The 23152-nt window shown below is 43.8% G+C and overlaps 18 non-coding genes across 18 annotated transcripts; 15 read left to right on the top strand and 3 right to left on the bottom strand.

Annotated features, from left to right (window-relative positions):
* The first annotated feature begins 3788 nt into the window (after positions 1-3788).
* TRNAS-GCU (transfer RNA serine (anticodon GCU)) lies at positions 3789-3897 on the top strand. Its single transcript has 2 exons — positions 3789-3825; positions 3853-3897. It is a non-coding gene; the product is annotated as a tRNA-Ser (tRNA).
* A 547-nt stretch (positions 3898-4444) lies between these two features.
* On the top strand, positions 4445-4515 carry TRNAT-CGU (transfer RNA threonine (anticodon CGU)). The gene has a single exon. It is a non-coding gene; the product is annotated as a tRNA-Thr (tRNA).
* Positions 4516-6008: 1493 nt separating this feature from the next.
* TRNAI-UAU (transfer RNA isoleucine (anticodon UAU)) lies at positions 6009-6103 on the bottom strand. The gene is made up of 2 exons: positions 6066-6103; positions 6009-6044 (listed from the first exon to the last, which is right to left on the bottom strand). It is a non-coding gene; the product is annotated as a tRNA-Ile (tRNA).
* Positions 6104-6583: 480 nt separating this feature from the next.
* TRNAS-GCU (transfer RNA serine (anticodon GCU)) lies at positions 6584-6660 on the top strand. Its single transcript has one exon. It is a non-coding gene; the product is annotated as a tRNA-Ser (tRNA).
* Positions 6661-7125: 465 nt separating this feature from the next.
* TRNAT-UGU (transfer RNA threonine (anticodon UGU)) lies at positions 7126-7197 on the top strand. Its single transcript has one exon. It is a non-coding gene; the product is annotated as a tRNA-Thr (tRNA).
* Positions 7198-7884: 687 nt separating this feature from the next.
* Positions 7885-7966, top strand: TRNAS-GCU (transfer RNA serine (anticodon GCU)). The gene has a single exon. It is a non-coding gene; the product is annotated as a tRNA-Ser (tRNA).
* Positions 7967-8512: 546 nt separating this feature from the next.
* Positions 8513-8584, top strand: TRNAT-CGU (transfer RNA threonine (anticodon CGU)). Its single transcript has one exon. It is a non-coding gene; the product is annotated as a tRNA-Thr (tRNA).
* Positions 8585-10640: 2056 nt separating this feature from the next.
* Positions 10641-10717, top strand: TRNAS-GCU (transfer RNA serine (anticodon GCU)). Its single transcript has one exon. It is a non-coding gene; the product is annotated as a tRNA-Ser (tRNA).
* A 1218-nt stretch (positions 10718-11935) lies between these two features.
* Positions 11936-12017, top strand: TRNAS-GCU (transfer RNA serine (anticodon GCU)). Its single transcript has one exon. It is a non-coding gene; the product is annotated as a tRNA-Ser (tRNA).
* Positions 12018-12563: 546 nt separating this feature from the next.
* Positions 12564-12635, top strand: TRNAT-CGU (transfer RNA threonine (anticodon CGU)). Its single transcript has one exon. It is a non-coding gene; the product is annotated as a tRNA-Thr (tRNA).
* A 1487-nt stretch (positions 12636-14122) lies between these two features.
* TRNAI-UAU (transfer RNA isoleucine (anticodon UAU)) lies at positions 14123-14217 on the bottom strand. Its single transcript has 2 exons — positions 14180-14217; positions 14123-14158 (listed from the first exon to the last, which is right to left on the bottom strand). It is a non-coding gene; the product is annotated as a tRNA-Ile (tRNA).
* Positions 14218-14697: 480 nt separating this feature from the next.
* TRNAS-GCU (transfer RNA serine (anticodon GCU)) lies at positions 14698-14774 on the top strand. The gene has a single exon. It is a non-coding gene; the product is annotated as a tRNA-Ser (tRNA).
* Positions 14775-15998: 1224 nt separating this feature from the next.
* TRNAS-GCU (transfer RNA serine (anticodon GCU)) lies at positions 15999-16080 on the top strand. Its single transcript has one exon. It is a non-coding gene; the product is annotated as a tRNA-Ser (tRNA).
* A 546-nt stretch (positions 16081-16626) lies between these two features.
* TRNAT-CGU (transfer RNA threonine (anticodon CGU)) lies at positions 16627-16698 on the top strand. The gene has a single exon. It is a non-coding gene; the product is annotated as a tRNA-Thr (tRNA).
* Positions 16699-20034: 3336 nt separating this feature from the next.
* On the top strand, positions 20035-20116 carry TRNAS-GCU (transfer RNA serine (anticodon GCU)). The gene has a single exon. It is a non-coding gene; the product is annotated as a tRNA-Ser (tRNA).
* Positions 20117-20662: 546 nt separating this feature from the next.
* On the top strand, positions 20663-20734 carry TRNAT-CGU (transfer RNA threonine (anticodon CGU)). The gene has a single exon. It is a non-coding gene; the product is annotated as a tRNA-Thr (tRNA).
* A 1487-nt stretch (positions 20735-22221) lies between these two features.
* On the bottom strand, positions 22222-22316 carry TRNAI-UAU (transfer RNA isoleucine (anticodon UAU)). The gene is made up of 2 exons: positions 22279-22316; positions 22222-22257 (listed from the first exon to the last, which is right to left on the bottom strand). It is a non-coding gene; the product is annotated as a tRNA-Ile (tRNA).
* Positions 22317-22796: 480 nt separating this feature from the next.
* On the top strand, positions 22797-22873 carry TRNAS-GCU (transfer RNA serine (anticodon GCU)). The gene has a single exon. It is a non-coding gene; the product is annotated as a tRNA-Ser (tRNA).
* Positions 22874-23152: the final 279 nt, after the last annotated feature.

Below are 23152 nucleotides of genomic sequence, written 5' to 3'. Positions count from 1 at the left end.
CTGCGACCACGTCAAGGATGTAGAATGTTCTTGCTTCAGATTCAAGGGATAGTCAAGAAGTTGTAAAGGTCAATTAATGATTGATAGTGAAATGCCAATATAAAAAATAGCCACGTAAGCCGACAGAATACTTGAAAAATGCTCAATACAGCACAGTTCCCTGTTCCCATATATATACATTGCGTTTGTGGGTTATGAAATCGAAAAAGAATATATTGGTAAATGTCATTATTCAAAAAACTATACACTCATATCAATATCGAAATTATTACAAGGGATAGAACACCTACAATATCTATTAGTCCATTCGACTACACACTACCGCAAGGCCTAAAGCTAAATCCGGACACTTGACTCACCGGTGGCGGAATGTGGACGAATAGAGTGGGAATAGCGTTTTCGAGCAATTTCCGTGTAGTTCGCCGTTTATTCTTCTTTGTTACCCAAGAAGTTGTGTACATGTCCAAGGAAAAGTGCCGGCTGCAGATGCGGTATTGACCGCCCCTCTTGTCCTCTAAGACTTGTTGGACTCCACTTTCCAGCTCATCCAGTGGATATCCGCAATGTCTGACCCATTCTCTTATTCGATCAACAGTTTTCGGGAATACATGCATTGTAGTTCCTTCAGATTTCGCATGGGTCTTCGAAGGGCAACCGCTAATCGAACAGGCAGGCATTGTTGATAAATCTGAAAAGTAAATATCAACATTATTATACAATCTTCAAGAATAAAGATTTGATACAAAAGTAAATGAATCATACAATGATCAATGCAAGGTTTGTTTTGGTGGCAGGAACTGTACCAGTTCATTATGTGCAGCTAAGTATTTGCATAAATTGCAGAAATGTATAAATGATGTGACTAAAATCTGAACATGTGACTCATCCCTTGGCTGTTCTGTATTGCACGAGAAGGAAACATGCTTACATTATAGACTGGACCCCCGAAGGATGCAATTCGATGACAATAGACACAGATGAAAATAAATAGATCTATTGATAGCATAGCAATGGAAAATCTAGTCAATAGCGATGAGACCAATAAACATAGCACTATTGAGTACTCTACTCGCAAATAGATAGAAATTTAAAAATCTGCGAAATATGACTAGGATACATGGCCTTACCTTGACCAACAAACAGTCGGATTCAGCAAGCAGAGCAGTATGTTGCAGGAGAATATGTGGGTGGCCACAGGTAGCACACTGATGGGTTTGCTCTAAGCGGTCACAGAAGTTCACGGATAGCACGACGACGACCAGATTAGCGTAGATCTCAGTGGTTGCCAGGTAACACGTTCTGGAGTTCACTTGCAAAGCACAAAGATGTTCTCATGAGACATATCAAGTGGTTTATAAAGTATTTGGAACAGTATTTGGAACAGGGGTGTGTTTGTGAATGAATGACGTATGTATGTCGTGGTCTTAGGGGGGCGGCCTGCTTCAAGGGTAGGCTTGGCTGGAGACACGGGGTCTGAGGAGGCCATGTGACCGATGGCCTCTTGGCGTGGGACACCTTTTGAAGTGTACATGTAGTTTGGCAGCTTGGCCTTTCGCGCCCCGGACAGCCCCCCATGCCAGCGAGCATCCACCAGCGCGAACCGCCTTTGATACAGGGGGTGGGATGGTTGGGCCTGGGGCATGCAGATAAGGCACAGGAAGACTGCTGAATGGAGACACACTTATGTGGATTGCAGTGGGGCGGCCTGCTTCAAGGGGAGGTTTGGCTGGAGACACGGGGTCTGAGGAGGCCATGTGACCGATGGTCTCTTGGCGTGGGACACCTTTTGAAGTGTACATGTAGTTTGGCACCTTGGCCTTTCGCGCCATGGACAGCCCCCCATGCCAGCGAGCATCCACCGGCATGAACCGCCTTTGATACAGGGGGGTGGGATGGATGGGCCTGGGGCGTGCAGATAAGGCACAGGAAGACTGCTGAATGGAGACACACTTATGTGGATTGCAGGGGGGCGGCCTGCTTCAAGGGGAGGACTGGCTGGAGACACGGGGTCTGAGTAGGCCATGTGACCGATGGTCCCTTGGTGTGGGACACCTTTTGAAGTGGACATGTAGTTTGGCACCTTGGCCTTTCGCGCCCCGGACAGCCCCCCATGCCAGCGAGCATCCACCGGCGCGAACCGCCTTTATATCAATATACAGTATATCGCCTTTATATCAATCATAGTATATCGTTGCTTATCAATAACAAATGCCATATACCGGAGATTCTTTTGAGCACAGACCCACACTTCAACCGGTGTATTATAGTGGCCAAGACCCTAAGGCCTGTATAATCCAATGGTAATTGATAGTATAGATATATGCGATTCATTTAAAAAATCGAGACAAACGTTGTTAAAATAAATGTGGTGTTTTATTTTGTATCTTATTTTCATGACACAAAAAAAAATTAGAAGACTTTAAATGTTATACAGGTCAGGTTGCAGCACAGCGAGAGAAAATCCCCTGTACTGACCGCTGTCACTCGGGAACGTGTCTCTAATGGCACGAACGGCACAGGCGGGTATCACTCTTCGAACGCGGTGTCCAAGCCTCCCGTGAAGCCACCATGTAAAGGAACGATAGGCCACCAGCCTGTACCACCTGTGAAAAGGAATGAAACAAACTGTTTTTAAATGACCCACATAAGTTTAATAAACGTTTGTTGTCAATGACAATTCTTGTAACTAATGGCATTTTACAGGGACAAATGCTATCTAGACAATGCACACTATTCAACGCCTTACATGCGTTACAATGATATGTAGATGTAATTTTGGATATAGTAGAAGAACATGAAATAGGAGTGGCATGACAAGCAGAGTATACTTACTCGTTACTCGGATTACGAGGACGAACAGTTGCTCGAAGTTCGTGCATAAGCACCATCAAGATTCTCAACACTGCCCGTGTGAGGCAGGCTGCCCTGAAGTCTGGCAGCTCGGTGATGCATTGCGGGCGTGGCTCGCCTTCCGAAATGTAGGCCAGGCATCCCGAGTTTTCTTGGCAGCAGCAGTTCTCGTCCTCGGTTGGCATTAGCTCGCACCGATTGCATGTGCACCAGGTGGAGACGCCGTCCATGCGACTAGGCCCAGGCTCTTCATCTGTTGAATCGTCCTCCCAACTGCCGTCCGAATCCCCATCGTTTTCTCGTGCTTCCCTTTCCAGTAGTTCCTCCTCGGTATACTCAGGCTTGTACATGTAGGGCATTATTGTAGCCATTGTGTGGTAAACAGAGTAAAATAATTTACCGAGATGGTACAGGTGTTCACACGGGCTACAAGCGGCGAAGGTAGCTGACCAGAGCACAGAAACGAGTCACAGAATACTCAAAGTAACACAGAGAGAGGAATGGAATCGAAAATCTGCTGCTGTGCGTTGTGAAACGGTCTGTTTATACTTATTGAGGAAAGAGGCGTCCTGCCATTTCCATGGCGACACGTCATTAGCTGAAGCGCAGCGAATGTTGACACGAGACGTGCTTTGGCGTTGGGAAATGGGCGGTACGAGTCTGCGGATGACAGGCTCAGGGGCGGGGGAATGGATTTAGTGCCGCAAAAGCAGGTCAGCCAGGGCGATCGGGGAAAAGATAGGATTATCAGAAAATGGCGGCTCCCAGGTGCTTGTTTTCGCGTGCGTTTAATGAGAGAAAACTCGGGTAAGGTCCATAGGAAAGTTTTCTAAAATCGAGCCACTTAGCCTTAAAAAAACATGGCCGACCCATAGGGACAATAGAATTTTTTACTAGAGTATGCCTTTAAGCATGGGACTCGAGCACCTTCCCAAACAGACGAGGTGGCCGAGTGGTTAAGGCGATGGACTGCTAATCCTTTGTGCTCTCGATGGACTGCTAATCCATTGTGCTCTGCTCGCGTGGGTTCGAATCCCACCTTCGTCGTATTTTTTCTTTATAGTCTGCATTTAAACATTGACCAAAGTCTTTCAACCTCCCTGTGAAAGACAGGAATGAGTACAGATATGGAAATAGAGATGTAAAAATAAGTTCATTGGTGCAGGCGGAGAATGAAATTAGTCAAAGACTTTCCTCGTAGGTTTCCATTCTTTACTATTATAGGAGCCAAAATCAGCGCAGTTAGTAAATTCCCATGCTTACATCCCAAATTCTTTTTTCTTTTAGTTGTCTGCCTTTTACATGTTCCTTTTGCCATCATTCTGACCTGCTATCTAAACTCATGAACCTGTTCAGCATCCTACTCAATACATACATACCCGTAAAAGTACATACTCAAACGCATACCGACAATGTATCACCAACATAAGCACACACGCTTTCGCAAATCAGATGTATGATGACGTACTGAACACATGCAGAGATATACAGCCATTTTTACACAACCAGAAATTCATATACCTGGAGATCTACCTAGGTAAAACCAATGGTTTCTTTGCACTTTCTGTTGTTGGCTGTGAATAAGCAGCAGGTGGGCTTGTAGCTCAATGGCAGAGCACTGGTCTCGTAAACCAGCGGTCATGAGTTCAAACCTCATCAGAGCCTCGGGCAGATTATTTTCAAAAAGCACGTGAAAGAGAAGCCAGAGTTGCACCATCTACAGAGAACCTTTTATGACGGGATGCATCCTCATAATTGAAGTCTTCCACAGAAGGAGTGAATAGAGTTCGAGAGGAAGGCCTAATGTTTTCAGGCAAAGACCGACAAAAACCTTGCAATGTCGCATGTAGCGGCTTTGGTGAAAAGACTGTTCAAGTTCACAATGCAAAGGAGGGGTGTTCCCCATCTCCATACAATCATCTCTTTGATAATGTAAACGTGCCAGGCGTGTTGAAAGACAAAGACAGACACAACCGCACATACCAGTTGAAGAAAGACAGCCAGCAAACACATTTGTATAGAGGTAAGCAAGCCTCAATTAGAGATGTGAGTCCCTCCGTTTCTGCGGGAGTCCACAAGTTTAATAAAAAATGAACACATATCTTTCATGTTCTAATGATTACCAATCTTTCTGATTAGCTCTGCATAGCTCCAATGGCTATGTGTGTGTGTGTGTGTGTATGTGCCCGTGTGTGTAGGGGAAGGGGTCGGTAGATGTGTTCACGCAGAGCAAGTTGCATACATCGCCAACAGCCATTCTCTCCTGCTCCTGTGCATCCAGTTCGGAAGCGAACCCACCCAATTGTTCTATATGTCTGCTACCCTGACCGCATTCACACATCATTGGCTATTAGTATGCAGCTTGTGGGCGCTGTCAATGGGTTATAAGCACCATTCCCCATGTCTGCAATAGCTAGACCAGATTCTGCGGTATGATGAGCAGGGGTCCAGGCACTTCCACTTCGCCTGACAAACGCCGGGCTTAGCTCTGCTGGGCCTAGCCCTGAGGGGCCTAACTGGGCATGGCCCTGTGTAAGGTAGGCTGAGCAGGGGACCACTTGCAACTAACCTTCGGCACCAATCAGGCATGGAGAGGTATGTGCAAATGCCCAGCCCTTTAGCAATCTCGATCTGCAAAACCTTCAACTCCTAATTCTCATGGCTCCCAGAAGCCCTAGCCCATATGCAAATGAGGCGAGTTCCTATCAGCATCCTTGTTCTGCTTGATTTTATCAAAGTGACTGCCTGATTAGTGAAAGGGTATTTATTCTCAGAGGTTTGCTTCAAAGGCGATAATGCAGTAAATAGACAACATTATTCTTTGTAAGTTGATATTGTCTCCTGGATCCTACTCCAGTAACCCTTTTTCTACCTTTACAAATGTCTTCCGTAAGTGGTGCTCAGCAGAAAATGGAGTATAATAACAGTTGACATTTTTTATTTTCTGTTCTATTTTCAAAAACCCTCCGTAGCTGTATTTTAAGCGCAAACACCCCATAAATAACTTGCAATGAGTATTCCATGTCTAAAAGGCAGAGGAGCTGTCATACAACATTAACTGACAATCAAGGAAACCTTGAGGTGAACCAAAAAATGTCCAGAACATTTATTGCTTCAATAATTCAGTTTTGAGGTGAATTAGTAAAAAGTTCCAAAGTTGCTCCAGGTGAGGCTTGAACTCACAACCTCGGCATTGCTCACTGCATGTACTGCTGTATAAGTACGGCGCGCTAACCGATTGCACCACTGGAGCTGTTGTGTTTTGGTTTTCGACATGAAACTACACCCACAAACACACACACAAGTGTACAAAAGCACCCACAAGCTCTGGCATTGTCTTTTTAGCTGACACCAAATTATGGGTGCCTTGTAGTGCCCATATTGTGCCACTGGAGCTTACCTTTTAGCCTGATATACACTTTGCCACTGATGTTCAGCCAATGGTGCAGTCAAATGTCCCTTCTACATTTTTGTCATGCTGCAGGCAGTGCCACTGGAGCCAGCATGATGCTCTTCCTCATATTCAACACGTGTCAATTGAAACACCTCCCAATGTCATCTTGGCGATGCCTATAAACACCCCAGGACTTTGATGAATTTTTCTCAACAGCAAGTGAGGCAGTTTTCCTGCAAACGGCTGGATGTACCTCAACAAGGAACGCATTGTGGTTCTATTTTGAAGATCTTTGTGTTATTACCTGTAAAGACTTGAATGCCTAACATAATCTCTGTAGACGAGGTGGCCGGGTGGTTAAGGCGATGGACTGCTAATCTGCTGTACACGCGTGGGTTCGAATCCCACCTTCGTCGATTTTAACTTTTGAAATCTTTTTTAAACATCTGCATTGCTCTAAGCACCATTGCCATTGGCTTTCAAAGAACATACAGACAAAAGTGAAAATATGCATGTTAGTTGATTAAGAAGGACACAAACAAGGTTGTCGTCTTACTGGCAGGAATGCAATCTGCTGTGCTTGACTACCCTTTGAGCCAGAATCCGGATAGATATTTAAAAAAGCAAAGGTAATATCCATATTGTCTCTCTGCTGCCATGTACATGTTTTTTTCAACTTTCACGCATCACATCTCCTCATTAGTCACCCTAAAATTGCGCGGAATACGCACAAATTAGCTGCTCCTCAAAAAATCGGCCAGAAAAAAACAGGTCAAATCACAATCATATACATACATTCTCACACACCCTTCAAATATTTCTACCCAGTAAACATCATGTTGTGTGCTCGTTGTGTTGCTGTAATGCATGTTAACCTAAGGGGCACTGTAGCTCAGTGGCAGAGCACTGGTCTTGTAAACCAGGGGTCGTGAGTTCGATCCTCATCAGCGCCTCCAAATGGTAATTTTCTTGAACATTGTTGAATAGGAACTGATATTGCACATTGTACCTGTGCAACCTTTTACCAATGGATTCGGGCCTATAACAAAGCCACAAGCGCAAGGTGTCTGAATAGTCTGTGGGGAAGGTCGGCTTTCTGGACCTAATTTCTTCAAGAAAAAAACCTTGATAATCTTGTGATGACAGATGCAGATGATCACGGTGAAGTCCTTACTCTATTGAACAGTACAGCGGTTCTGGGTTGCACGCCTTTCTCTATTTTCAGGGACGTTGATGTGGCAAAATTTAATTGGAAAAGGGTTATTGCCATCACTCACTATTTAAATTCAATGACATCACAGGAAGCAGCAGCATCTGAACTTTGATCTTGGCTGGAAACGTTGAATGATGCCAAACACTGGGAAACTGGAGCTTGCATTATGCTGGTTTTACTACTAATGGTGTCCCATACGGAAGCTCAAGCACCTTCCTCTGGATTAGTGTTGTGAACCCTCCAGGAGCTCTTGTTATATTTTTCTGAACTTCAACTTGATGTGTTTATCTATCAATGGCCGGGTAAGGAAGAACGAGTCAACGATCTTGTTTCTACTATGACAAACATGATCTATTTTTCACTGACTTTGCACCACCATTGTTTTATCTCTTCTTTAAGCATGGGACTCGAGCATCGTTCCCAAACAGAAGAGGTGGCCGAGTGGTTAAGGCGATGGACTGCTAATCCATTGTGCTCTGCACACGTGGGTTCGAAGCCCACCTTTGTCGTATTTTTTCTTTATAGTCTGCATTTAAACATTGACCAAAATCTTTCAACCTCCCTGTGAAAGACAGGAATGAGTACAGATATGGAAATAGAGATGTAAAAATAAGTTCATTGGTGCAGGCGGAGAATGAAATTAGTCAAAGACTTTCCTCGTAGATTTCCATTCTTTACCATTATAGGAGCCAAAATCAGCGCAGTTAGTAAATTCCCAAGCTTACATCCCAAATTCTTTTTTCTTTTAGTTGTCTGCCTTTTACATGTTCCTTTTGCCATCATTCTGACCTGCTATCTAAACTCATGAACCTGTTCAGCATCCTACTCAATACATACATACCCGTAAAAGTACATACTCAAACGCATACCGACAATGTATCACCAACATAAGCGCACACGCTTTCGCAAATCAGATGTATGATGACGTACTGAACACATGCAGAGATATACAGCCATTTTTACACAACCAGAAATTCATATACCTGGAGATCTACCTAGGTAAAACCAATGGTTTCTTTGCACTTTCTGTTGTTGGCTGTGAGCAAGCAGCAGGTGGCCTTGTAGCTCAGTGGCAGAGCACTGGTCTCGTAAACCAGGGGTCATGAGTTCAAACCTCATCAGGGCCTCGGGCGGATTATTTTCAAAAAGCACGGGGAAGAGAAGCCAGAGTTGCACCATCTACAGAGAACCTTTTATGACGGGATGCATCCTCATAATTGAAGTCTTCCACAGAAGGAGTGAATAGAGTTCGAGAGGAAGGCCTAATGTTTTCAGGCAAAGGCTGACAAAAACCTTGCAATGTCGCATGTAGCTGCTTTGGTGAAAAGACTGTTCAAGTTCACAATGCAACGGAGGGGTGTTCCCCATCTCCATACAATCATCTCTTTGATAATGTAAACGTGCCAGGCGTGTTGAAAGACAAAGACAGACACAACCGCACATACCAGTTGAAGAAAGACAGCCAGCAAACACATTTGTATAGAGGTAAGCAAGCCTCAATTAGAGATGTGAGTCCCTCCGTTTCTGCGTTCTCAAGTTTAATAAAAAATGAACACATATCTTTCATGTTCTAATGATTACCAATCTTTCTGATTAGCTCTGCATAGCTCCAATGGCTATGTGTGTGTGTGTGTGTATGTGCCCGTGTGTGTAGGGGAAGGGGTCGGTAGATGTGTTCACGCAGAGCAAGTTGCATACATCGCCAACAGCCATTCTCTCCTGCTCCTGTGCATCCAGTTCGGAAGCGAACCCACCCAATTGTTCTATATGTCTGCTACCCTGACCGCATTCACACATCATTGGCTATTAGTATGCAGCTTGTGGGCGCTGTCAATGGGATATAAGCACCATTCCCCATGTCTGCAATAGCTAGACCAGATTCTGAGGTATGATGAGCAGGGGTCCAGGCACTTCGCCTGACGAACGCCGGGCTTAGACCTGCCGGGCCTAGCCCTGAGGGGCCTAACTGGGCATGGCCCTGTGTAAGGTAGGCTGAGCAGGGGACCACTTGCAACTAACCTTCGGCACCAATCAGGCATGGAGAGGTCTGTGCAAATGCCCAGCCCTTTAGCAATCTCGATCTGCAAAACCTTCAACTCCTAATTCTCATGGCTCCCAGAAGCCCTAGCCCATATGCAAATGAGGCGAGTTCCTATCAGCATCCTTGTTCTGCTTGATTTTATCAAAGTGACTGCCTGATTAGTGAAAGGGTATTTATTCTCAGAGGTTTGCTTCAAAGGCGATAATGCAGTAAATAGACAACATTATTCTTTGTAAGTTGATATTGTCTCCTGGATCCTACTCCAGTAACCCTTTTTCTACCTTTACAAATGTCTTCCGTAAGTGGTGCTCAGCAGAAAATGGAGTATAATAACAGTTGACATTTTTTATTTTCTGTTCTATTTTCAAAAACCCTCCGTAGCTGTATTTAAAGCGCAAGCACCCCATAAATAACTTGCAATGAGTATTCCATGTCTAAAAGGCAGAGGAGCTGTCATACAACATTAACTGACAATCAAGGAAACCTTGAGGTGAACCAAAACAAGTCCAGAACATTTATTGCTTCAATAATTCAGTTTTGAGGTGAATTAGTAAAAAGTTCCAAAGTTGCTCCAGGTGAGGCTTGAACTCACAACCTCAGCATTGCTCACTGCATGTACTGCTGAATAAGTACCGCACGCTAACCAATTGCACCACTGGAGCTGTTGTGTTTTGATTTTCGACATGAAACTACACCCACAAAAACACACACAAGTGTACAAAAGCACCCACAAGCTCTGGCATTGTCTTTTTAGCTGACACCAAATTATGGGTGCCTTGTAGTGCCCATATTGTGCCACTGGAGCTTACCTTTTAGCCTGATATACACTTTGCCACTGATGTTCAGCCAATGGTGCAGTCAAATGTCCCTTCTACATTTTTGTCATGCTGCAGGCAGTGCCACTGGAGCCAGCATGATGCTCTTCCTCATATTCAACACGTGTCAATTGAAACACCTCCCAATGTCATCTTGGCGATGCCTATAAACACCCCAGGACTTTGATGAATTTTTCTCAACAGCAAGTGAGGCAGTTTTCCTGCAAACGGCTGGATGTACCTCAACAAGGAACGCATTGTGGTTCTATTTTGAAGATGTTTGTGTTATTACCTGTAAAGACTTGAATGCCTAACATAATCCCTGTAGACGAGGTGGCCGAGTGGTTAAGGCGATGGACTGCTAATCTGCTGTACACGTGTGGGTTCGAATCCCACCTTTGTCGATTTTAACTTTTGAAATCTTTTTTAAACATCTGCATTGCGCTAAGCACCATTGCCATTGGCTTTCAAAGAACATACAGACAAAAGTGAAAATATGCATGTTAGTTGATTAAGAAGGACACAAACAAGGTCGTCGTGTTACTGGCAGGAATGCAATCTGCTGTGCTTGACTACCCTTTGAGCCAGAATCCGGATAGAAATTTAAAAAAGCAAAGGTAATATCCATATTGTCTCTCTGCTGCCATGTACATGTTTTTTTCAACTTTCACGCATCACATCTCCTCATTAGTCACCCTAAAATTGCGCGGAATACGCACAAATTAGCTGCTCCTCAAAAAATCGCCCAGAAAAAAACAGGTCAAATCACAATCATATACCTACATTCTCACACACCCTTCAAATATTTCTACCCAGTAAACATCATGTTGTGAGCTCGTTGTGTTGCTGTTATGCATCATAACCTGAGGGGCTCTGTAGCTCAGTGGCAGAGCACTGGTCTCCAGGGGTCGTGAGTTCGATCCTCATCAGGGCCTCCAAATGGTAATTTTCTTGAACATTGTTGAATAGGAACTGATATTGCACATTGTACCTGTGCAACCTTTTACCAATGGATTCGGGCCTATAACAAAGCCACAAGCGCAAGGTGTCTGAATAGTCTGTGGGGAAGGTCGGCTTTCTGGACCTAATTTCTTCAAGAAAAACACCTTGATAATCTTGTGATGACAGATGCAGATGATCACGGTGAAGCCCTTACTCTATTGAACAGTACAGCGGTTCTGGGTTGCACGCCTTTCTCTATTTTCAGGGACGTTGATGTGGCAAAATTTAATTGGAAAAGGGTTATTGCCATCACTCACTATTTAAATTCAATGACATCACAGGAAGCAGCAGCATCTGAACTTTGATCTTGGCTGGAAACGTTGAATGATGCCAAACACTGGGAAACTGGAGCTTGCATTATGCTGGTTTTACTACCAATGGTGTGCCATACGGAAGCTCAAGCACCTTCCTCTGGATTAGTGTTGTGAACCCTGCAGGAGCTCTTGTTATATTTTTCTGAACTTCAACTTGATGTGTTTATCTATCAATGGCCCGGAAAGGAAGAACGAGTCAACGATCTTGTTTCTACTATGACAAACATGATCTATTTTTCACTGACTTTGCACCACCATTGTTTTATCTCTTCTTTAAGCATGGGACTCGGGCACAGTTCCCAAACAGACGAGGTGGCCGAGTGGTTAAGGCGATGGACTGCTAATCCATTGTGCTCTGCACGCGTGGGTTTGAAGCCCACCTTTGTCGTATTTTTTCTTTATAGTCTGCATTTAAACATTGACCAAAGTCTTTCAACCTCCCTGTGAAAGACAGGAATGAGTACAGATATGGAAATAGAGATGTAAAAATAAGTTCATTGGTGCAGGCGGAGAATGAAATTAGTCAAAGACTTTCCTCGTAGGTTTCCATTCTTTACTATTATAGGAGCCAAAATCAGCGCAGTTAGTAAATTCCCAAGCTTACATCCCAAATTCTTTTTTCTTTTAGTTGTCTGCCTTTTACATGTTCCTTTTGCCATCATTCTGACCTGCTATCTAAACTCATGAACCTGTTCAGCATCCTACTCAATACATACATACCCGTAAAAGTACATACTCAAACGCATACCGACAATATATCACCAACATAAGCACACACGCTTTTGCAAATCAGATGTATGATGACGTACTGAACACATGCAGAGATATACAGCCATTTTTACACAACCAGAAATTCATATACCTGGAGATCTACCTAGGTAAAACCAATGGTTTCTTTGCACTTTCTGTTGTTGGCTGTGAGCAAGCAGCAGGTGGCCTTGTAGCTCAGTGGCAGAGCACTGGTTCCGTAAACCAGGGGTCATGAGTTCAAACCTCATCAGGGCCTCGGGCGGATTATTTTCAAAAAGCACCGGGAAGAGAAGCCAGAGTTGCACCATCTACAGAGAACCTTTTATGACGGGATGCATCCTCATAATTGAAGTCTTCCACAGAAGGAGTGAATAGAGTTCGAGAGGAAGGCCTAATGTTTTCAGGCAAAGACTGACAAAAACCTTGCAATGTCGCATGTAGCTGCTTTGGTGAAAAGACTGTTCAAGTTCACAATGCAACGGAGGGGTGTTCCCCATCTCCATACAATCATCTCTTTGATAATGTAAACGTGGCAGGCGTGTTGAAAGACAAAGACAGACACAACCGCACATACCAGTTGAAGAAAGACAGCCAGCAAACACATTTGTATAGAGGTAAGCAAGCCTCAATTAGAGATGTGAGTCCCTCCGTTTCTGCGGGAGTCCACAAGTTTAATAAAAAATGAACACATATCTTTCATGTTCTAATGATTACCAATCTTTCTGATTAGCTCTGCATAGCTCCAATGGCTATGTGTGTGTGTGTGTGTGTATGTGCCCGTGTGTGTAGGGGAAGGGGTCGGTAGATGTGTTCACGCAGAGCAAGTTGCATACATCGCCAACAGCCATTCTCTCCTGCTCCTGTGCATCCAGTTCGGAAGCGAACCCACCCAATTGTTCTATATGTCTGCTACCCTGACCGCATTCACACATCATTGGCTATTAGTATGCAGCTTGTGGGCGCTGTCAATGGGATATAAGTACCATTCCCCATGTCTGCAATAGCTAGACCAGATTCTGAGGTATGATGAGCAGGGGTCCAGGAACTTCGCCTGACGAACGCCGGGCTTAGACCTGCCTGGCCTAGCCCTGAGGGGCCTAACTGGGCATGGCCCTGTGTAAGGTAGGGTGAGCAGGGGACCACTTGCAACTAACCTTTGGCACCAATCAGGCATGGAGAGGTCTGTGCAAACGCCCAGCCCTTTAGCAATCTCGATCTGCAAAACCTTCAACTCCTAATTCTCATGGCTCCCAGAAGCCCTAGCCCATATGCAAATGAGGCGAGTTCCTATCAGCATCCTTGTTCTGCTTGATTTTATCAAAGTGACTGCCTGATTAGTGAAAGGGTATTTATTCTCAGAGGTTTGCTTCAAAGGCGATAATGCAGTAAATAGACAACATTATTCTTTGTAAGTTGATATTGTCTCCTGGATCCTACTCCAGTAACCCTTTTTCTACCTTTACAAATGTCTTCCGTAAGTGGTGCTCAGCAGAAAATGGAGTATAATAACAGTTGACATTTTTTATTTACTGTTCTATTTTCAAAAACCCTCCGTAGCTGTATTTAAAGCGCAAACACCCCATAAATAACTTGCAATGAGTATTCCATGTCTAAAAGGCAGAGGAGCTGTCATACAACATTAACTGACAATCAAGGAAACCTTGAGGTGAACCAAAAAATGTCCAGAACATTTATTGGTTCAATAATTCAGTTTTGAGGTGAATTAGTAAAAAGTTCCAAAGTTGCTCCAGGTGAGGCTTGAACTCACAACCTCGGCATTGCTCACTGCATGTACTGCTGTATAAGTACGGCGCGCTAACCGATTGCACCACTGGAGCTGTTGTGTTTTGGTTTTCGACATGAAACTACACCCACAAACACACACACAAGTGTACAAAAGCACCCACAAGCTCTGGCATTGTCTTTTTAGCTGACACCAAATTATGGGTGCCTTGTAGTGCCCATATTGTGCCACTGGAGCTTACCTTTTAGCCTGATATACACTTTGCCACTGATGTTCAGCCAATGGTGCAGTCAAATGTCCCTTCTACATTTTTGTCATGCTGCAGGCAGTGCCACTGGAGCCAGCATGATGCTCTTCCTCATATTCAACACGTGTCAATTGAAACACCTCCCAATGTCATCTTGGCGATGCCTATAAACACCCCAGGACTTTGATGAATTTTTCTCAACAGCAAGTGAGGCAGTTTTCCTGCAAACGGCTGGATGTACCTCAACAAGGAACGCATTGTGGTTCTATTTTGAAGATGTTTGTGTTATTACCTGTAAAGACTTGAATGCCTAACATAATCTCTGTAGACGAGGTGGCCGGGTGGTTAAGGCGATGGACTGCTAATCTGCTGTACACGCGTGGGTTCGAATCCCACCTTCGTCGATTTTAACTTTTGAAATCTTTTTTAAACATCTGCATTGCTCTAAGCACCATTGCCATTGGCTTTCAAATAACATACAGACAAAAGTGAAAATATGCATGTTAGTTGATTAAGAAGGACACAAACAAGGTTGTCGTCTTACTGGCAGGAATGCAATCTGCTGTGCTTGACTACCCTTTGAGCCAGAATCCGGATAGAAATTTAAAAAAGCAAAGGTAATATCCATATTGTCTCTCTGCTGCCATGTACATGTTTTTTTCAACTTTCACGCATCACATCTCCTCATTAGTCACCCTAAAATTGCGCGGAATACGCACAAATTAGCTGCTCCTCAAAAAATCGCCCAGAAAAAAACAGGTCAAATCACAATCATATACATACATTCTCACACACCCTTCAAATATTTCTACCCAGTAAACATCATGTTGTGTGCTCGTTGTGTTGCTGTAATGCATCATAACCCGACGGGCTCTGTAGCTCAGTGGCAGAGCACTGGTCTTTTAAACCAGGGGTCGTGAGTTTGATCCTCATCAGGGCCTCCAAATGGTAATTTTCTTGAACATTGTTGAATAGGAACTGATATTGCACATTGTACCTTTGCAACCTTTTACCAATGGATTCGGGCCTATAACAAAGCCACAATCGCAAGGTGTCTGAATAGTCTGTGGGGAAGGTCGGCTTTCTGGACCTAATTTCTTCAAGAAAAAAACCTTGATAATCTTGTGATGACAGATGCAGATGATCACGGTGAAGTCCTTACTCTATTGAACAGTACAGCGGTTCTGGGTTGCACGCCTTTCTCTATTTTCAGGGACGTTGATGTGGCAAAATTTAATTGGAAAAGGGTTATTGCCATCACTCACTATTTAAATTCAATGACATCACAGGAAGCAGCAGCATCTGAACTTTGATCTTGGCTGGAAACGTTGAATGATGCCAAACACTGGGAAACTGGAGCTTGCATTATGCTGGTTTTACTACTAATGGTGTCCCATACGGAAGCTCAAGCACCTTCCTCTGGATTAGTGTTGTGAACCCTCCAGGAGCTCTTGTTATATTTTTCTGAACTTCAACTTGATGTGTTTATCTATCAATGGCCGGGTAAGGAAGAACGAGTCAACGATCTTGTTTCTACTATGACAAACATGATCTATTTTTCACTGACTTTGCACCACCATTGTTTTATCACTTCTTTAAGCATGGGACTCGAGCACCGTTCCCAAACAGAAGAGGTGGCCGAGTGGTTAAGGCGATGGACTGCTAGTCCATTGTGCTCTGCACGCGTGGGTTCGAAGCCCACCTTTGTCGTATTTTTTCTTTATAGTCTGCATTTAAACATTGACCAAAATCTTTCAACCTCCCTGTGAAAGACAGGAATGAGTACAGATATGGAAATAGAGATGTAAAAATAAGTTCATTGGTGCAGGCGGAGAATGAAATTAGTCAAAGACTTTCCTCGTAGGTTTCCATTCTTTACTATTATAGGAGCCAAAATCAGCGCAGTTAGTAAATTCCCAAGCTTACATCCCAAATTCTTTTTTCTTTTAGTTGTCTGCCTTTTACATGTTCCTTTTGCCATCATTCTGACCTGCTATCTAAACTCATGAACCTGTTCAGCATCCTACTCAATACATACATACCCGTAAAAGTACATACTCAAACGCATACCGACAATGTATCACCAACATAAGCACACACGCTTTCGCAAATCAGATGTATGATGACGTACTGAACACATGCAGAGATATACAGCCATTTTTACACAACCAGAAATTCATATACCTGGAGATCTACCTAGGTAAAACCAATGGTTTCTTTGCACTTTCTGTTGTTGGCTGTGAGCAACTAGCAGGTGGCCTTGTAGCTCAGTGGCAGAGCACTGGTCTCGTAAACCAGGGGTCATGAGTTCAACCCTCATCAGGGCCTCGGGCGGATTATTTTCAAAAAGCACGGGGAAGAGAAGCCAGAGTTGCACCATCTACAGAGAACCTTTTATGACGGGATGCATCCTCATAATTGAAGTCTTCCACAGAAGGAGTGAAATAGAGTTCGAGAGGAAGGCCTAATGTTTTCAGGCAAAGACTGACAAAAACCTTGCAATGTCGCATGTAGCTGCTTTGGTGAAAAGACTGTTCAAGTTCACAATGCAACGGAGGGGTGTTCCCCATCTCCATACAATCATCTCTTTGATAATGTAAACGTGGCAGGCGTGTTGAAAGACAAAGACAGACACAACCGCACATACCAGTTGAAGAAAGACAGCCAGCAAACACATTTGTATAGAGGTAAGCAAGCCTCAATTAGAGATGTGAGTCCCTCCGTTTCTGCGGGAGTCCACAAGTTTAATAAAAAATGAACACATATCTTTCATGTTCTAATGATTACCAATCTTTCTGATTAGCTCTGCATAGCTCCAATGGCTATGTGCCCGTGTGTGTAGGGGAAGGGGTCGGTAGATGTGTTCACGCAGAGCAAGTTGCATACATCGCCAACAGCCATTCTCTCCTGCTCCTGTGCATCCAGTTCGGAAGCGAACCCACCCAATTGTTCTATATGTCTGCTACCCTGACCGCATTCACACATCATTGGCTATTAGTATGCAGCTTGTGGGCGCTGTCAATGGGATATAAGCACCATTCCCCATGTCTGCAATAGCTAGACCAGATTCTGAGGTATGATGAGCAGGGGTCCAGGCACTTCGCCTGACGAACGCCGGGCTTAGACCTGCCGGGCCTAGCCCTGAGGGGCCTAACTGGGCATGGCCCTGTGTAAGGTAGGCTGAGCAGGGGACCACTTGCAACTAACCTTCGGCACCAATCAGGCATGGAGAGGTCTGTGCAAATGCCCAGCCCTTTAGCAATCTCGATCTGCAAAACCTTCAACTCCTAATTCTCATGGCTCCCAGAAGCCCTAGCCCATATGCAAATGAGGCGAGTTCCTATCAGCATCCTTGTTCTGCTTGATTTTATCAAAGTGACTGCCTGATTAGTGAAAGGGTATTTATTCTCAGAGGTTTGCTTCAAAGGCGATAATGCAGTAAATAGACAACATTATTCTTTGTAAGTTGATATTGTCTCCTGGATCCTACTCCAGTAACCCTTTTTCTACCTTTACAAATGTCTTCCGTAAGTGGTGCTCAGCAGAAAATGGAGTATAATAACAGTTGACATTTTTTATTTTCTGTTCTATTTTCAAAAACCCTCCGTAGCTGTATTTAAAGCGCAAGCACCCCATAAATAACTTGCAATGAGTATTCCATGTCTAAAAGGCAGAGGAGCTGTCATACAACATTAACTGACAATCAAGGAAACCTTGAGGTGAACCAAAACAAGTCCAGAACATTTATTGCTTCAATAATTCAGTTTTGAGGTGAATTAGTAAAAAGTTCCAAAGTTGCTCCAGGTGAGGCTTGAACTCACAACCTCAGCATTGCTCACTGCATGTACTGCTGAATAAGTACCGCACGCTAACCGATTGCACCACTGGAGCTGTTGTGTTTTGATTTTCGACATGAAACTACACCCACAAAAACACACACAAGTGTACAAAAGCACCCACAAGCTCTGGCATTGTCTTTTTAGCTGACACCAATTATGGGTGCCTTGTAGTGCCCATATTGTGCCACTGGAGCTTACCTTTTAGCCTGATATACACTTTGCCACTGATGTTCAGCCAATGGTGCAGTCAAATGTCCCTTCTACATTTTTGTCATGCTGCAGGCAGTGCCACTGGAGCCAGCATGATGCTCTTCCTCATATTCAACACGTGTCAATTGAAACACCTCCCAATGTCATCTTGGCGATGCCTATAAACACCCCAGGACTTTGATGAATTTTTCTCAACAGCAAGTGAGGCAGTTTTCCTGCAAACGGCTGGATGTACCTCAACAAGGAACGCATTGTGGTTCTATTTTGAAGATGTTTGTGTTATTACCTGTAAAGACTTGAATGCATAACATAATCTCTGTAGAGAGGTGGCCGAGTGGTTAAGGCGATGGACTGCTAATCTGCTGTACACGTGTGGGTTCGAATCCCACCTTCGTCAATTTTAACTTTTGAAATCTTTTTTAAACATCTGCATTGCGCTAAGCACCATTGCCATTGGCTTTCAAAGAACATACAGACAAAAGTGAAAATATGCATGTTAGTTGATTAAGAAGGACACAAACAAGGTCGTCGTGTTACTGGCAGGAATGCAATCTGCTGTGCTTGACTACCCTTTGAGCCAGAATCCGGATAGAAATTTAAAAAAGCAAAGGTAATATCCATATTGTCTCTCTGCTGCCATGTACATGTTTTTTTCAACTTTCACGCATCACATCTCCTCATTAGTCACCCTAAAATTGCGCGGAATACGCACAAATTAGCTGCTCCTCAAAAAATCGCCCAGAAAAAAACAGGTCAAATCACAATCATATACATACATTCTCACACACCCTTCAAATATTTCTACCCAGTAAACATCATGTTGTGAGCTCGTTGTGTTGCTGTTATGCATCATAACCTGAGGGGCTCTGTAGCTCAGTGGCAGAGCACTGGTCTCCAGGGGTCGTGAGTTCGATCCTCATCAGGGCCTCCAAATGGTAATTTTCTTGAACATTGTTGAATAGGAACTGATATTGCACATTGTACCTGTGCAACCTTTTACCAATGGATTCGGGCCTATAACAAAGCCACAAGCGCAAGGTGTCTGAATAGTCTGTGGGGAAGGTCGGCTTTCTGGACCTAATTTCTTCAAGAAAAACACCTTGATAATCTTGTGATGACAGATGCAGATGATCACGGTGAAGCCCTTACTCTATTGAACAGTACAGTGGTTCTGGGTTGCACGCCTTTCTCTATTTTCAGGGACGTTGATGTGGCAAAATTTAATTGGAAAAGGGTTATTGCCATCACTCACTATTTAAATTCAATGACATCACAGGAAGCAGCAGCATCTGAACTTTGATCTTGGCTGGAAACGTTGAATGATGCCAAACACTGGGAAACTGGAGCTTGCATTATGCTGGTTTTACTACCAATGGTGTGCCATACGGAAGCTCAAGCACCTTCCTCTGGATTAGTGTTGTGAACCCTCCAGGAGCTCTTGTTATATTTTTCTGAACTTCAACTTGATGTGTTTATCTATCAATGGCCCGGAAAGGAAGAACGAGTCAACGATCTTGTTTCTACTATGACAAACATGATCTATTTTTCACTGACTTTGCACCACCATTGTTTTATCTCTTCTTTAAGCATGGGACTCGGGCACAGTTCCCAAACAGACGAGGTGGCCGAGTGGTTAAGGCGATGGACTGCTAATCCATTGTGCTCTGCACGCGTGGGTTTGAAGCCCACCTTTGTCGTATTTTTTCTTTATAGTCTGCATTTAAACATTGACCAAAGTCTTTCAACCTCCCTGTGAAAGACAGGAATGAGTACAGATATGGAAATAGAGATGTAAAAATAAGTTCATTGGTGCAGGCGGAGAATGAAATTAGTCAAAGACTTTCCTCGTAGGTTTCCATTCTTTACTATTATAGGAGCCAAAATCAGCGCAGTTAGTAAATTCCCAAGCTTACATCCCAAATTCTTTTTTCTTTTAGTTGTCTGCCTTTTACATGTTCCTTTTGCCATCATTCTGACCTGCTATCTAAACTCATGAACCTGTTCAGCATCCTACTCAATACATACATACCCGTAAAAGTGCATACTCAAACGCATACCGACAATATATCACCAACATAAGCACACACGCTTTTGCAAATCAGATGTATGATGACGTACTGAACACATGCAGAGATATACAGCCATTTTTACACAACCAGAAATTCATATACATGGAGATCTACCTAGGTAAAACCAATGGTTTCTTTGCACTTTCTGTTGTTGGCTGTGAGCAAGCAGCAGGTGGCCTTGTAGCTCAGTGGCAGAGCACTGGTTCCGTAAACCAGGGGTCATGAGTTCAAACCTCATCAGGGCCTCGGGCGGATTATTTTCAAAAAGCACCGGGAAGAGAAGCCAGAGTTGCACCATCTACAGAGAACCTTTTATGACGGGATGCATCCTCATAATTGAAGTCTTCCACAGAAGGAGTGAATAGAGTTCGAGAGGAAGGCCTAATGTTTTCAGGCAAAGACTGACAAAAACCTTGCAATGTCGCATGTAGCTGCTTTGGTGAAAAGACTGTTCAAGTTCACAATGCAACGGAGGGGTGTTCCCCATCTCCATACAATCATCTCTTTGATAATGTAAACGTGGCAGGCGTGTTGAAATACAAAGACAGACACAACCGCACATACCAGTTGAAGAAAGACAGCCAGCAAACACATTTGTATAGAGGTAAGCAAGCCTCAATTAGAGATGTGAGTCCCTCCGTTTCTGCGGGAGTCCACAAGTTTAATAAAAAATGAACACATATCTTTCATGTTCTAATGATTACCAATCTTTCTGATTAGCTCTGCATAGCTCCAATGGCTATGTGTGTGTGTGTGTGTGTATGTGCCCGTGTGTGTAGGGGAAGGGGTCGGTAGATGTGTTCACGCAGAGCAAGTTGCATACATCGCCAACAGCCATTCTCTCCTGCTCCTGTGCATCCAGTTCGGAAGCGAACCCACCCAATTGTTCTATATGTCTGCTACCCTGACCGCATTCACACATCATTGGCTATTAGTATGCAGCTTGTGGGCGCTGTCAATGGGATATAAGTACCATTCCCCATGTCTGCAATAGCTAGACCAGATTCTGAGGTATGATGAGCAGGGGTCCAGGAACTTCGCCTGACGAACGCCGGGCTTAGACCTGCCTGGCCTAGCCCTGAGGGGCCTAACTGGGCATGGCCCTGTGTAAGGTAGGGTGAGCAGGGGACCACTTGCAACTAACCTTTGGCACCAATCAGGCATGGAGAGGTCTGTGCAAACGCCCAGCCCTTTAGCAATCTCGATCTGCAAAAACTTCAACTCCTAATTCTCATGGCTCCCAGAAGCCCTAGCCCATATGCAAATGAGGCGAGTTCCTATCAGCATCCTTGTTCTGCTTGATTTTATCAAAGTGACTGCCTGATTAGTGAAAGGGTATTTATTCTCAGAGGTTTGCTTCAAAGGCGATAATGCAGTAAATAGACAACATTATTCTTTGTAAGTTGATATTGTCTCCTGGATCCTACTCCAGTAACCCTTTTTCTACCTTTACAAATGTCTTCCGTAAGTGGTGCTCAGCAGAAAATGGAGTATAATAACAGTTGACATTTTTTATTTACTGTTCTATTTTCAAAAACCCTCCGTAGCTGTATTTAAAGCGCAAACACCCCATAAATAACTTGCAATGAGTATTCCATGTCTAAAAGGCAGAGGAGCTGTCATACAACATTAACTGACAATCAAGGAAACCTTGAGGTGAACCAAAAAATGTCCAGAACATTTATTGGTTCAATAATTCAGTTTTGAGGTGAATTAGTAAAAAGTTCCAAAGTTGCTCCAGGTGAGGCTTGAACTCACAACCTCGGCATTGCTCACTGCATGTACTGCTGTATAAGTACGGCGCGCTAACCGATTGCACCACTGGAGCTGTTGTGTTTTGGTTTTCGACATGAAACTACACCCACAAACACACACACAAGTGTACAAAAGCACCCACAAGCTCTGACATTGTCTTTTTAGCTGACACCAAATTATGGGTGCCTTGTAGTGCCCATATTGTGCCACTGGAGCTTACCTTTTAGCCTGATATACACTTTGCCACTGATGTTCAGCCAATGGTGCAGTCAAATGTCCCTTCTAAATTTTTGTCATGCTGCAGGCAGTGCCACTGGAGCCAGCATGATGCTCTTCCTCATATTCAACACGTGTCAATTGAAACACCTCCCAATGTCATCTTGGCGATGCCTATAAACACCCCAGGACTTTGATGAATTTTTCTCAACAGCAAGTGAGGCAGTTTTCCTGCAAACGGCTGGATGTACCTCAACAAGGAACGCATTGTGGTTCTATTTTGAAGATGTTTGTGTTATTACCTGTAAAGACTTGAATGCCTAACATAATCTCTGTAGACGAGGTGGCCGGGTGGTTAAGGCGATGGACTGCTAATCTGCTGTACACGCGTGGGTTCGAATCCCACCTTCGTCGATTTTAACTTTTGAAATCTTTTTTAAACATCTGCATTGCTCTAAGCACCATTGCCATTGGCTTTCAAATAACATACAGACAAAAGTGAAAATATGCATGTTAGTTGATTAAGAAGGACACAAACAAGGTTGTCGTCTTACTGGCAGGAATGCAATCTGCTGTGCTTGACTACCCTTTGAGCCAGAATCCGGATAGAAATTTAAAAAAGCAAAGGTAATATCCATATTGTCTCTCTGCTGCCATGTACATGTTTTTTTCAACTTTCACGCATCACATCTC

Source organism: Ambystoma mexicanum, unplaced genomic scaffold, assembly GCF_040938575.1.
Source record: "Ambystoma mexicanum isolate Mex_15411 unplaced genomic scaffold, UKY_AmexF1_1 Mex_scaf46, whole genome shotgun sequence".
NCBI classification, from domain to species: domain Eukaryota; kingdom Metazoa; phylum Chordata; class Amphibia; order Caudata; family Ambystomatidae; genus Ambystoma; species Ambystoma mexicanum.
The sequence above is the reverse complement of the archived record's forward strand: the minus strand, read 5'-3'. Positions and strand labels throughout refer to the sequence as shown.